Source organism: Nicotiana sylvestris, chromosome 12, assembly GCF_000393655.2.
Source record: "Nicotiana sylvestris chromosome 12, ASM39365v2, whole genome shotgun sequence".
In the NCBI taxonomy this organism is placed as follows: domain Eukaryota; kingdom Viridiplantae; phylum Streptophyta; class Magnoliopsida; order Solanales; family Solanaceae; genus Nicotiana; species Nicotiana sylvestris.
The window spans coordinates 80541184-80556415 of record NC_091068.1 but is presented as its reverse complement, the minus strand read 5'-3'; positions in this window follow the sequence as shown (position 1 = coordinate 80556415).

Genomic DNA, 15232 nt, shown 5'->3' with positions numbered 1-15232 from the left:
TTTGATGTCTTAGGAGAAAATTTCATCGGACTAAAATTTCTATCTTAGGAGAAAAATTCATCGGACTAAGATTTGATATCTTAGGAGAAAATTTCATCGGACTAAGATTTGATATCTTATCTTGGGAGAAAAAAATTCCATCGGACCAAGATTGTGACTCTAGGAGATAAATCGTCAAACTAGGTCCATTTTGTTGTGATCTTAGGAGAAAGATTCATCGGACTAAGTTTTCTATCTTAGGAGAAAAATTCATCGGACTAAGATTTGATATCTTAGGAGAAAATTTCATCGGACTAAGATTGTATCGGGAGGGAAATTCATCAGATTAGGACTTTTTATCCTAGGAGGAAAATGTAAAGATCAATGATTTGAGAAACTTACCTTTGTAATTTCTTATTTTCTTTTCTTTTTCCTTTGCGCTGCTTTGTTCCTGTTTTAACTCTCAAGCAAAGAAAAATTTATCAGTTTTAAAATGGTGCCTGATTTGTGGCCTTGCTGGGGATGGCTTCCTCCTTTAAAAGCTGGTGTTGTCTTCCCACGAGACTGCTGGGGATAATGATGTTGGAGAATTACTTACTTGCTTGCTGGGGATAATACCACTGGGGGATTCTCCTTTCTTCCCCTCCTTCAAATTTTTTTTATTTTCTCTCAACATTGCTGGGGATAAAAGTGTTATCTTCTTGGGATAACGTTGTTGAGGATAACACTGCTGGGGAATTTTATCCCTTCAAATCGATGCTTCATTCTTCTGGAAGCTGCTGGGGATGATAATGGCTTTTGCTTTTTCTAAACACCAGTTTCATCTCTTTGGTTCTGTCCGCTGGGGATACAACTCCTTTTATTAAAACTCGTTATTTTCTTTCTTTCAACACTGCTGGGGATAACACCGGTTCAAAACCCACTTCCCTTAAGACTGGTGTTATCTTTCTTCCTCCCCATGTGGATACCTGACTTCTAGAAAATTTTCAAAATGAAAAGAAAATTTTCTGACCCAGTTTGATAATCTTCTTTATGGCATGCCTTTCCGCCATCAATGCCATTTCCTTTAAGATTTGACTGTGGTGGTTGGTTGTGATACTCCTACTGGGATGGCTTTTCCCTTTCTCCTTCCCTGCTCTGCGTTCCAAAAAACTTGCTGGGGATGATATTATTTGCTGGGGATGATCCCTTTCTGCTGGGGATATCCCTCTTCTTTGTGGCACAGCTCGGAAACTGGCATTTCCCTGACCTTTTAGTCTCATATGAATTTCCCAAATCATTCTCATTGCTCTCCTTGATTTGTCCACGGGCCTTGGCCTTGAGGTTTATAACCTTTGATTTCGGCAAGGGTATCCCTCTTGACACTCGTCAATCCTTTTGTCAATTCCCTTTTGCTGGGGATATCTTTCTTGACACTGGCCCCGCGCTTGTTCCTTGCTGACTATACCACTTGGATGTACTAGTCAGATCTCATCTTGCATAATTGGAAAGCTGATGGCATATTTTGAAGTCATTTCTCTCTTGTTCTGACCAAACAGACTCTACTGGGGAATTTTTCTATGAAAAGAGAAAGATAAAAAGGAACAGAATAAAAGACAAAGGAAAAAGATGACTTTTTAATAAAAGAAACTATAAATAAAAACCTATCAAATGCAGATACCGACTCTAATGGTCATGACATGCACATGTGGCATATCCTCCGCCGTCAATCATCTTTCAAGATCTTCATTTGGCGATTCCCCATCTGATTCTCAATCTTATTCGACTTGTAGTGCCCGAAGGGGTTTCACTATCAAGTCTCTCTCATTTTGGTTTTTCTCTCAATTTTCATCGCCTTATGGTATCCGTGAAGATTTTCACCGATAAGACTCTCATTTGTATCATTTTCTTGCTGGGGATTTGGAGTGCTGCCGATATGACTCTCTCTGCTGGGATTCTTTTCGGCTATCAATTCATTTCCAATCCATGATCCTTTTCTCTGTTGGGATTCGGGGTGCTATCCCTAACTTCCGTTTGTATGACTTGACATCTTTCGAAGACTGGTCAAAAGGTCTTTCTTCGGACCTTAATGTGTAGTTTTGGATAGGCTAGAAAGAAAGGGTATTAAAGGCTCAAAAACAAATCAATTTGGGGTTCAAAATTACAACCTTCAGAACCATATTTGTTTACAACAAACGCAACCCTTGCCCCAGTTTCTTGCTTGAGGATTTTTTAATTTATATTTTTTTTATATACTATGTTACATTATGCACACTATGCACCCTATGACCGAGCCGTGAGGCGCCTACGTATCCTCTTTGAGGAATCAGGTCAAACGTAGTTCCCAATTCCTTTGTTTTCTTCTGACTTTCTTTTGTTTTTGTTATCATTTTTTCTTTTCTTTTCATTTTTTTTGTTTTTGTTGCTTTCTTTTCTCTTTTTTTTTCTTCCACGTTTTTGTTTCTAACCTTTGCTACTGATTCCGAACGAAGGGTATGAAAGAAAATAAATAAGGTTTAAAAGGGGTAACGAAGGATAAAGTATTTAGGTAGCAGAACAAAATGCCTTCGTCATTCCAGTCTTCAAAACATGCCAAGTGCAAACAACACAATTAAACATCGCAACATTAAATATCCACGAATTCACCTTTTTATTTGTCATTTTTAAAACAACGCTGGGCAATGCTCTCACTTTCATCACCACGAACGGCCCCCTTGTCAATATGGCCAATTTGCTTTTACGGTTTTCTTTATGTTTTACCTCACCCCAGTTTCACACGGTTCGGGCTTCAAATGATCTCAAACTGTTCTTATTTTCAAAGGGGTCTCGATCATCCCCAAATGGCTTTACGATCAACTTTTAAGATTAGGCATAAACTGTGCGTGCATGTCATATCACTAGAATCGGCGTTGAACAAAAGAAAAACAAAAGGGTAAAGAAAACTAAACAAAGAAGATGACTGGAGATAATAAAAGACCGGAATTTGCATTTAGACAAACGGTAGAACTGTTTAAACAACAAAATAAACAGCTACAACCCTAAAACCAAACCAGATAACACCACATTAGGTACTAGATAAATAAAAGGATAAGGGGGTTTGACCACAAGACAATATCCGGATTACAACCCTGAAATAATCCGGACGACAGAAATGACAACAAAATAAACCACCAAAACTCCTCTATGGCTGACCAGGAGATGGAGCGCCTTTCCAATTGCCAAACATGGCGTTTTAGCCATTGAGTTCTGCATCATCATTGCCAAGACCATTACCAACTTCAATATCATTATCATCAGTTAGCAGTTTCCCGGGATGACTCTCAAACTCCATGTCACCAGGCATCCTCCCCACAAAGTGTGCATCATGATGTGCAGGTAAAGGATTCTGCGCGATATTCTGGGTGTCACTATCTTGGATCACAATCAGATTTTCCTGGATCATCCTTTCTATTTCTCTTTTCAAATCCCGACAACTTTCAACATTGTGCCCCTGGGCATTGGAATGGTATTCACACCTTTTAGAAGGGTCAAAGCTTCTTGCACGTGGGTCCACATGATTTGGAGGAATAGATGCAATCATGTCGTGATGCTTTAACCTCTCAAATAAGCTTTCATAAGACTCTCCTATTGGTGTAAAATTATCTTTCAACCTTCGTTCCCCTTTATACCTCTGGCTTGGATGTGGGTTATAGGGCACCTGAAAGTTATGTGGAGGCTTCTGGAGATTTTGTGACGCTCGTGCTCGCCTTCTGGGGTGTTTTGGTGGCCGGGCAACATACTGAGGTGGAACAATAGAGTGTTGTGGGTTCTGAGGGGGATAATATTGCTCAGGGGATTCATAGAAAACTTGAGGAGGCTGCTCATACCTTCGAGATGTTCTCCTGGGACCTCTTCTTGACCCTGATGTCATCATGATTTCTTCAATCTTCTCATTTGTGTCGCAAAAATTATTAGACTCAACCCGGACAGCGTGAGTTACAGCTTTAAAAACTACTTGACTTATAATTTTTCCTGTCTTAAGACCATTCTCTATCATTTCTCCCATTTTGATTGCTTCCGAGAAGGATTTGCCAACTGCGGACATCATGTTATGAAAGTAATCTGGTTCTTGCGCTTGAAGGAAGATAGTTACTAGCTCGTGGTCATCCATGGGTGGCTTAACTCGAGCTGCTTGCTCTCTCCATTTAATGGCATATTCCCTGAAACTTTCACTTGGTTTCTTCTTCAGGTTTGAAAGGGAAATGCGGTCTGGGGCAATGTCGATGCTGTATTGGAACTGTTTGACAAATGCTTGTGCCATGTCGTCCCAGACATACCAGCGAGACGTGTCTTGATCCATAAACCATTCGGAAGCTACTCCCGTAAGGCTTTCCACAAAATAAGCCATCAACAATTCTTCATTTCTTCCCGCACCTCTCAGTTGATTGCAATACCTTTTCAGGTGGGCAATGGGATCTCCATGTCCATCGTACTTTTCAAATTTGGGAGTCTTGAAACCAGGCAGCAAGTGGACATCGGGGAACATACATAGATCTTTGAAGGCAACACTCTTTTGACCAGACAACATTTGCCTGTTTTTCAACCATTGTTCTAAGCTTTTCACTCTTTGGGTCATTTCTTCTTGTACCATCTTTAGGGCAGGCTCTTCAATCTTTGCAGGAAGATCAAACGAGTACGAGTGGTACTTAGGAGAGTGGTACTGCTCTTGTTGTGTCGCAAATTGTGACCCATGACGAAGCTGTCCTTGCCCACTGGCCCATGCTTGACACACTTCGGTCATTTGCTGTTTCAGTATTCTATTTTTCTCCGGCACAGTAGACTCTTGTTGAACCCTCTGACCCTGAGTCTCTTGAGCATTTGTAACAACTTCGATGTCAGTTATCATTTTCCTTGGATCTTGTGTTTCCATCTTACCACAAACCGACCAACTCAACTTTCTTCACAATTCAAAACAAAACATGTTAGAATGGACTCAGTCGGTTCTTATTACTAACAACATCTTTTTCCTTTTTTCGATTTTTTTTTCCCGATTTTTTTTCATTTTTTTTGTTGTAGTCGAATCTTATGGAGATTGCCTACGTATCATGACCCCGCATGAATCAGACCTTGCGTAGTTCGGACCAATAAAAGATAAATAATAATAAACATTTTTTTTTGAAATTTTCAATTTTTATATTAAACAAACTAGGTTTCAAAGGTTTAAAGATGACCTACAAGCTCGAAAATCAAACAACCCACATATTATAATCAAAAGATTTACAAACTCAAAAACAAACGGCCAGCTTCCTTTCTCCGTTTGACAAATGCAACCAAACGACTATTTTTGCAAATGTGACCCCTTCCAAATTTCACATGAATTTTGAGGCTAGGGAGGATTATTTTATGACACTTTACAAACTTGTCCGTTCTTTTACGAAAATAGCCTTTCGACAACTGAAAGACACTCTAAGGCTATTTCGGCAAGAACGGTATAAGACGCGGCCGAAGCTGGCTCGGCTTATTTTTGACTAAAAATCCAAACGGTATTCACCTGACCGCTGACTCTTTGTTTTTTTTTTCAAATTACAATAAAACCTAGTGTTGCAAACACGGCCCTTCAGCGCCTCGGGGACAAAGATTTTTAAGGTTGTGTGGGTTAACTGGACCAAATCTAAAACAATGACCCAAAGGTGGCTGTTTATGCAAAGTCAGCCCTCCGGCGTCCCTTTCGGGAACATTCGGCTATTTTTGACAAAACAGCATCACCCGACTTATTTATGAATCTTTTTATCGTTTTTCAAAATAGAAAACTCAATATTGCAAACACGGCCTTTCAACGCCTCGGGGACGAAGACTTTTAAGGCTGTGTGGGTCAACTGGACCGAATCTTAAACATGACCCAAAAGGTGGCTGTTTATGCAAAGTCGGCCTTCCGACGTCCCTTTCGGGAACATTCGGCTATGTCTTGACAAAACAGCGTCACCCGACTTCTTTATGATGAATTTAAAATTTGACGTATATATATATATATATATATATATATATATATATTTGCTATTTTTTGCAAAAGGGGAGGTTGGACATCACCCGACTTATTTATGACAAAATTAAAATTTTGACATGTTTTTTGTTTATTTATTTGTTTTTGGTTATTTTAGCAAAAGGGGAGGTTGGACCCGATGAAGGTTGCTACGTATCTCTCATCCGGTGAGAATCAAACCCGCGTAGTTCGGGAGATCATGAATAAAGTAAATAAACTAACTTTTTTTTTTAATTTTATTTTTTGAAGGATAGACTTATAAAGAAGAAAGAAAATATTTTTGGAATTTTACTTTTAATGAAAGATATGCTTACAAAAATATTTTTGAATTTTGAATTTTCTTTTCAATTAAAAAGACTTTCTAAAGAAATCAATAATGGAAAATAAAGATATATATATTTTTTGCAAGACATTTTTTTTTTTTTTGGAATTTTACTTTGAATTTTCTTGGCAAGACAAATACTTTTTGCAACAAATAAAGATATATATATATATATATATATATATATATATATATTTTGGAAATAAAGAAAAATACTTTTTGGATTTATATATATATATATATATATATTGCAACAAATAATAAAACCATGTTCAACGCACGACTCTTTTTATTTTTATTTTTGGCATTTTCATAAACAAATAAATAAATAAATAAAACCATTTTAAAAACAAGACTCTTTTTCATTTTCATTTTCATGGCAAGACAAACTATTTTCCTTTTCTATTTTTTTTTGAAGAACAACGACTCTTTTTTTTTCTATTTTTCCTTTGCTTTTAATAAAACAAACTAATAAGACATTGTTTTTCTCATTTTCTCAAAATTTTGGCAGAGTTTTGACAGTATTTGGGCATTGAGTTTTTTCAAAAAATAAACAATCAATTCCCTAACCGCTATTTCTTTTCTTTTTTTCATTTTTTTTTTCAATTTCACAATATTCCTGATATTCAAAAATCGGTCAACACACAAGTCTGAATCAAATAAATGCACAAGTAGCAGCAGGTAAGATGCATCAGGATGATCATTTTCATTTTTGGTACATCTGTCCTAGACAGACCCAACCCCTGTGTTGAACCTCCAAAGTCAAATGCACGTGATGCAAATAAACGTTCCTACTAGGGATCCGGCATGAAGCTGAGTTATTCTAGGTTCATAACCTGAGTATTTGTTCTAGACTGTGTACCCGAGCGGACAACTCGAGTCGAGGAGGGGGCTACGTACCGGGGACCCGCGGGATCGTCCGTCTTTGTAACTTGTCCGACCTTTTTCTTATTTCAAGTATTGACACTAACAGAATAGGGAGTCTCGACCAGCGAGCTCCTCCCCGGAGGTGAGAAGAGAAGGGTTTCGACACAGTTTATATACAGTTCAGATAATATCAAAGCGGTAAAAGCATCATTTAGCACATTGAGCCCAAACATGTAACAAAATCAGATAAAACCAAATATAACAATTTATCTAAGCTCGAATTTCTAATCCTGAACCAGTGGTTCTGGGTTAACGTCCCCAACAGAGTCGCCAGAGCTGTCACACCTCCTTTTTGCGCCCCCACGAGGGGTGAAGGAGTTTTTCCAATTAAAGGACAATCGAAACGGGATTTGTTTATTTATTTCAGAGTCGCCACTTGGGAGATTTAGGGTGTCCCAAGTCACCGGTTTAATCCCGAATCGAGGAAAAGAATGACTCTGTTTAACAGTCCGCGTACCAGAAATCCGGATAAGGAATTCTGTTAACCCGGGAGAAGGTGTTAGGCATTCCCGAGTTCCGTGGTTCTAGCACGGTCGCTCAACTGTCATATTCGGCTTGATTATCTGATTTAATACATATTGAACCTATGTGCGAATTTTAACTTTTAGTCGCTTTTGTCATTATTATTATTTTTATCAAGAATTGCAACATCGTGGAAACACATCTAGAACCACGTCACATCAATGCACCCGTGGTTGTTGGCATATTTCAACTCTGTTGAGATTTGGATTTGGGTCACATAAATGTGCACCCGAGTTTAAGAAGATAACATTATTGAATATGCGCCTAAAGAGACTAGCGTATAATTATTTTGGGTAGGGCCGTGAAATTTGCTAAACGGCCTGTCCCGGAATCTAAGTACTCGAAATAACTATCCGTTGAGGGCCCCACACTTTGGGTATTCTTTTTTGTCGAAGCTCGTCTCATTCATTATTTATTATTATTATTATTTTTTGGAGGGAATTTGCAATGTTGTGAAAACGCATCTCGAGCCACGTCACAATCAATGTACCCGTGATTAGAGACACATTTCAACTCCGTTGAGATTTGGATTTGGGTCACATAAATGCACACCCGTATTTAAGAAGGTAAGATTAATTAAGACGCGTCCTAAAGAAACTGCGTATTGTTGTTTTAGAAAAAGGCCATGAAAAATTCACTAAACGGCCAAATCCAAAGTCTAGTCAATGGTTATGTATTTATTGAGGGCCCCAGCGATGTGTGATTTATTTGGCGAGGCTCGTCTCATTTTTATTTTAAAGGATAATCTTAGCATGACTACATTTTCTATTTTTCGTTTTCTAAAATAAATGAAGAAAAGGTCCTACTTTATTTACATACTTTCGAGTTATTGTAGTTAAGTTTCGAAAGTGAGTCGTTTAAAGAGTTTACATGGCAGCGCATAGAATTTTCTACATACAGACAGTAAAAGAAAAAAAAAGACTACATTAAACTACAACTTCAAATCTTTCTCATTTTTGTTGTCATGCTTCGAGTGGCTTACAAGATGAACCAGTGTATCAATTTGTGTATCTGGTACTTGGAAAGCAAGGAAAGAACATGAAGATCAGTAGAGGCAGCAGTAATGTAAATACACAGCAACAACAGGTTTGGCAACACCGCAAAACCAGTAACGACCAGTAGAATAACCCAGTAACAGATTGAAAAATCATTAATGCCAAAATGCACTCGCAGTCAAAGCAGAAGAGAGACGGATACAAGATGCAGTAGTTTACTGATTTTTTGAAGAACACTCAAGGAAAGGCAAACGGAAATTATTCAAGTAAAAGTTTAAATTGTCTTTCTCTTTTACTCTCAAATTCTGATTTCTCAAAATTCAGTCAACTCTCTCAACTTTTTTCTTCTAAAAGTCTCTTCCTTTCTCTCTCTCTAAGTAAGTCTTTCAAGTTCAAGTCTTTCAAGTCCAAGTCCTTCTTTAAAATGTGTCAAATGACTCTATTTATAACAAGACTCTTGTCTTGAATCCCCTAACCCGAAATATTCTTTTAATTGCATGCCTTGACCCCCCCCCACTACTTAATATTTTTCTTATTTAATTCCTTTGTCCCCTATGCCTACATGTTTTGTCCCACATGCTTAACATAAATAATTACATTATTCCCCCCACTACATTATGTCTTGTCCCCCATTATATTAAACAATTATATCACATCCCCACTAATTTATGTCTTGTCCCCCACAATGTATTATTTTAATATTGTTAATGCCTAGTGGACAAAGCATTCAGATTAAATAATTGTTCAAATGTTAAATTCAAAAATACCCCTCCGACCTTACTGAAATTACCAATTTACCCCTGAACGTACTGCAATTTACCAATCTACCCCCATCAGCTATAACCAATTCACCTAATCAATTCCAACCAAAATATAGCAAATATAACCAATTTCTAAATAAATTCAAACAACAAATCACATGAACACAGATTGAACAACATCAAATTAATGGGAATAAGTTAACCATATTGGGAACCAATCCTGGCTAACTTAGACAAAAAATGAATGAGCAAGGAGACCACAATATTCACAACAAAGATACATGATTCAAACTAAAATCAAAAAATTAAAAATCAAAACATAAACTCACATTAAATCACTGGGTTAAAAACGAACTTTAAACAAAAATGAACATGAATTAAATCTATATTAAACAACAAACATGACGGATTCAAACGATTTAAACTAACACTCTTTTATATTAAAACTAAATCCTTTTAAATTAATTAAACAAACTAAAGAAATAATTAATCGAACTTCAACTTAAATCTAAAAACATTATAATTACTAACAATTTCTACCTAAAAATAAACAAGAAAAATGAAACAAACTGAAGAAAAATAAAAAAAATGATAAACACGAATTGGTTAAACCAACTAACCGGATCGGAACAACGATGAACTTGAACGAAAACAAATCTGCCCGGAAACAATTATCGCGCCAAAATAACTTGACGCCGAAGACGACCACGAACGGACGACCAAAGAAGATGGTCGTTTGGTATCGTTCGAAAATGAGGCAGTGGCAGCCCGTCAAAGAAGATGGACGAAGCAGAAGGCAGCAGCACCCCGGAGAAACAGCGGTTGTTGTTGCTGCGTCACCTGGAGGTCGACTGGGCATTGTCGTGGTGGAGCTTGGTGTTGAAGGACTGTGGTCGTTTGGTTGAAGACGATGAACGTGAAAACGCAGTAACGCAGCAGCTCAGCTGGACGTAAAGCAGAAGATGCAACAACCAGCAGCCATGGGAGCTCAAGCTCGAGCTCGACGGAGATGAAGAAGACGAAGCAGCAGTGACGGGGTCTGTTTGGACGCAGCAGAAGCAACAATGGTGAAGCAGAAGAAGAAGAAAGAAGACGTTTTGTTTTTGCTTTCACGGTTTTCTTCTCTCTTTGTTTTTACCTCTCCCCCGTGTGTGTGCATTTTTTAGCAGTAGAGAGGTGTGAAAAGAAGCACAGGAGTCAGCCTAGCGGCGGGGAGCTGGTGACGAGGCGACTGCTCATTTTCTAAAGGTGTGGACCGATTATTTGGACTCAAGAGGAGATGGGGTCACTGGTTAGTGTGGATCTGGAGAGAGGTCGTTAATGGGGTCTCAGGGTTCTAGTGTTGGTGGTCGTTAATGAAGTTTTGGTGTTCTCTTGGGTTGTGTTGATGGTGAGGCGGGAAAGCAGCCATGGGTGTCGAGCTTGGGGTGTTGTCTTGGAGAAGAAGAAGAGATGGTGGGGGCGGATTGGTTAGTGTTAGGTTTAGGAAATGAAAAATGAAGATTATGAGGGGTTAGGTCTTTTGGGGTTATGGGGCAGACCGGGTCGACCCGTGTTGAGATGGACCGGGTCATGGGGAAGGTTGGGTATTTTTTTGGGCCTTGGTTCAAAATTGGAGAAGAGCCCAATTCCGATTTTCTTTATATTTTTGCTCTCTTTTCTTCTTTTATTTTTCTAAAACTAAATTCTAAAAATCCTTAAATTATCATATAGAACTAAATTAATTATAAAAGCGCAAATTAACTCCCAATAACAATTAACACATAATTAAGTAATAATTAAGCATAAAATTGTACAATTGGAAATTAAATGCTAAAAATGCAATCGATGAATATTTGTTTTGTAATTTTCATTCTTGTAAAACAAACTTAATTATTCCTAATTGTAGAATTACATCCTAAATGCAAATGCGATATATTTTTGTATTTTTTTATTAATTTAACAAATAAACATGCACAGACAAACACAAATAATTATCCAAAATGTCACAAAATTCTCAAAATTGCACACAAAGGAAAATCGTTTTATTTTGAATTTTTGGGAGTAATTCTTTCATAGGGCAAAAATCACGTGCTTACAGCGTGAGGGCCCTCGCGATCGCATAGAAGGAATTTGGGTGGGCCTGAGTTTGTGCTTCGCGTTCGCGTCTGAGGGCTCGCGTTCGCGGAGCGTGAGAAGCTTGTGCTTCGCGTTCGTAGGAGAGAGTTCGCATTCACGTATAAGGAATCAGGTCCCAGGGCAATTGCTCTTTGCGTTCGCGTATGTGGGGTCGTGTTCGCATAGCTCTGGGAAGTTAAAGCATCACGTTTGCAGCAGCATCATCGCGTTCGCATAGTGTTATTTTGAGAAGCCGAAATTTAGTGCTTCGTGATCGCAAGACCTTGGTCGCAATCGCGTTGAAGGTAATCCAGAACTGGGCAATGAGTTTATTAAACATTTCATCCGCGATTTTGAGCCATTTTCCCTCCATAGCTGAGTATTTTGAGAGTTCTTTGAGGGAAATTGAAGAGGGTTTCGAGGAGAAGTGATTGGAGGTAAGATTTATGAGCATAAAACGTGATTCTATTGTGAAATTAACCTAGAAATTCATGGAAATTTAGCTCAAAATGGAAGAACTAGGGTTTGGGATTTTGAGATTTTATATTGGGATTTGAAGGGCCATTTGAGGTCGGATTTGAGAACTCTTGATATGTATGGACTCGTGGAAGGATAAGGAACCAGTTGATGTGAAAATTTCTGAGTTTCGAGAAGTGGGTCCGGGGTTCGAGTTTTGCTAATTTCAGGATTTTTGATATTTTTTGATTGTTTTCGCTTGGGTTATGTTCCCTTAGCATATTGTGACGTATTCGTTCTGGTTTTGGTCAGATTTGACGCGCGAGGAGACCGATTTGAGAGGCAAAGGCATAGCGAGCTAGAGTTTTTGTCGGTTCGTGGTGAGTAATGAATGTAAATGATGTCCTGAGGGTTTGAAACCTCGGATTTGCACATCGTAGTGCTATATTGAGGTGAGACACGGGTTTGATAATGAGCGTGGGTTCGGTTACTATTTGGGATTGTGACTTGGTCTGTTCCGAGTGATATATTTTTACTGCGTATTTGATTGAAGCTTATTTGTTATCATCATTATTTGGACTGATTACCATATTTGGACTTCGTGCCAACTATTTGAACCCTCCGGGGAGTTTTATCACTATTTCCTCACTGTTTGACTTACTACTTGAACTCAGTTGTACCGTTTTCCACTGTTTTACAACTCAGCCACTTTTACTCGGTTTTGAAACTAAAATGATATATTAAATGATGTTTTGGGCTGAGAACTACTGTTTTACTAATGCCTGAGGGGCTTATATGATTTCTAGACTGAGTACAACTAAGGGCCAGATGTGAGGATACTATGGGATCGGACTGCGTGCCGCAGCAGTGTTATACTGATATTGATATGAGGCCGAGGGACTAGATCTGATGCCACGAGATGGCTTGATATTTTGCTTGGGCCGTAAGGGGCCCCTCCCGGAGTCTGCACACCCCAGTGAGCGCCGTCGACGAAATATACGGATCAGGCTGCACGCCGCAGCGGGTACTATAGGGTACTGTTCTATGTGTTGATTTTCTCTATATGTCTGTCACTTAACCGCTTATTTGTTGTAGCATTACTATATTTTGTTTCCATTGGTTTATTACTTTCATATTACTTGTTTAAACTGCCGCATTATAGATTACTCTGTGTTTTCTGTGATTTCTTATTCTCAGTTATTATTTATGCTTATTGCTCACTGGGTCGGAGTACTCACATTACTTCCTGCACCTTGCGTGCAGATTCAGGTGTTCCAGAGGTTGAGTGAGGATTTTCAGTCGATCTGTTCATATCCGGGAGCATCGAGGTAGCTGCATGACGTCCGCAGCTCGGATCCCTCCCTTCTATCCTTTCGTTTTATCCGCATTTCCTAGACTGATTATATATTAGGCTGTTAAACTTGTACTAGAGGCTCGAGACTTGTGACACTAGATCTGTACGGTCTATGTAGTAGTATTATCGTCTGAATTTCCGCATATTTAACTTGTTGTCTTAAACTCTTATTAGGATAATTCAGCAATTTAACTATGTTAGCTGATAATGATTTTTGTAAGAAAACAGATTGAGGTTGTTAGTTGGTCAGGCTTGCCTAGCAGTGTATTGGGCGCCATCACGATCGGGGTTGGGGTCGTGACAAGTTGGTATCAGAGCCTAGGTTACATAGGTCTCGCAAGTCATGAGCCGGTTTAGTAGAGTCTCGCGGATCGATACGGAGACGTCCGTATTTATTCTCGAGAGGCTGCAGAACCTTTAGGAAAAACTTCACATTCTTGAAATTCTTGTCGTGCGACCTTGTTGATCCGAGAACTAAACTTCTGTTATTCTATTCTCTCACAGATGGTGGGGACGCGAGTTACCAGACGAGGTAGACGACCACCAGTGCCACCTAGTGAGGCCACCAGAGGCTGTGGACGCGGTCGTGGACGTGGCAGAGGCAGAGCAGCGAGGGCAACACCTATTGATCCACCAGCTGCCCTAGATCCGGATCAGGCTCTAGTAGCACTAGTTTAGGCACTAGTTGTGCCCATCGTGATTCCGGGTCTTCAGGAGGCCTTGGCACAGATCTTATCAGTTTGCACTGGTCTGGCTCAGGCAGCTTCAGCCACTACCACAACAGCTACTTCACAGGCCAGGGGAGGCAATCATACCCCCGCTGCTCGCACACCTGAGCAGGTAGTGCAAGGACTACAGATGCCAGGGGCACCTCCAGCTCAGCCGGTTGTGCAAGGTTCAGGAGTTCGTAGTACCAGCCATGCCGGATGATGAGCAACGTCGTCTTGAGAGGTTTGGTAGACTCCAGCCTCCGTCATTCAGTGGTGCTGAGGGCGAGGATGCCTAGGGTTTTCTAGAAAAGTGTCAGCGGATGCTCCGTACAATAGGGATTCTTGAGTTTAGTGGTGTAGCATTTACCACTTTTCAGTTCTCGGGGGTTGCCTTTACTTGGTGGGAAGATTTTGAGAGGCATAGGCCTGTCGGTACAACACCCCTTTCTTGTCAGCAGTTCTCCACTCTCTTCTTGGAGAAGTATGTACCGCAGTCCCATAGAGAGGAGCTACGTAGGCAGTTTGAGTGGTTGACGCAGGGGGATATGACTATGACCCAGTATGAGATGAGGTTTTCTGAGTTGGCTCGTCATGCCATTTGGATGATTATGTCAGATCGTGAGAGGATCAGGAGATTTGTGGATGGCCTTAACTACCATCTCCGTATTCTGATGACTATAGAGAGTATTATGTGCTACGTTCGAGGAGGTGGTTGATATTGCTTGTGAGATTGAGACGGTTCGCCTTCTGGAGCGAGAGGAGAGGGAGGCCAAGAGGCCTCGAGGATCGGGCAGTTACAGTGGTGCTCCTTCGAGGGGCCAGTTCTAGCATGATAGAGGTCATTCTTTTAGGCCTGCTCAGTCGGCCCGTCCAAAGTATCGTGGGGCATCTTCAGGTCGTGGTCATCATGGGTCTCAGCAGGGTAAGCCTTCATTCAGCGCCCTCCTAGCTCAGAGTTCATCTCGTGCCCCATCAGCTCAGGGTTCTTCTGCGTCGAGTGCATCTGCTAGTCACTCCGGTGCGAGGGGTTCCCTTCAGTCCCCATCTCCAGCACTGGGTAGTTGTTATGAGTGCGAAGAGTTTGGACATATGAGGAGGCAGTGCCCTCGAC